Raw genomic sequence first — 395 nt, 5'->3', positions numbered from 1 at the left:
CCCTGGGCTGCCCGGCCGGGGCCCGGCCGCCGGGGCGAGGGGAGAACCGACGGGGCCGGCCCCGGACAGGAGGGAGCGTCGGTGTGAGGGGACGGCCACTGCCGGGACCGCTTTGAAAGGGAGTACTGAGGTACTTGTGCTCCAGCACCTGCCTTTTTTTTTTTTTTTTTTTTTTTTTAACATTTTAGAGACATGAATGAAAAGCTATTTCCTCATTCCACTTATCAGGATTATTTTTTTTTTGTCCAGTGCCCAGACATATCCAAGGTGTGTGCTGACCAGCGCTCCAGAAGAATTCACCTACACGTTGCTCATCTGGCCGTGTTTTCCTACAAACCACACTGAAGAAAAAAAAAACAACCAACAAAACAAAACATCACACACAACAAACCAAA

The sequence above is a fragment of the Larus michahellis genome, chromosome 5, assembly GCF_964199755.1.
Source record: "Larus michahellis chromosome 5, bLarMic1.1, whole genome shotgun sequence".
NCBI classification, from domain to species: domain Eukaryota; kingdom Metazoa; phylum Chordata; class Aves; order Charadriiformes; family Laridae; genus Larus; species Larus michahellis.
Note: the sequence above shows the minus strand (reverse complement) of the source record.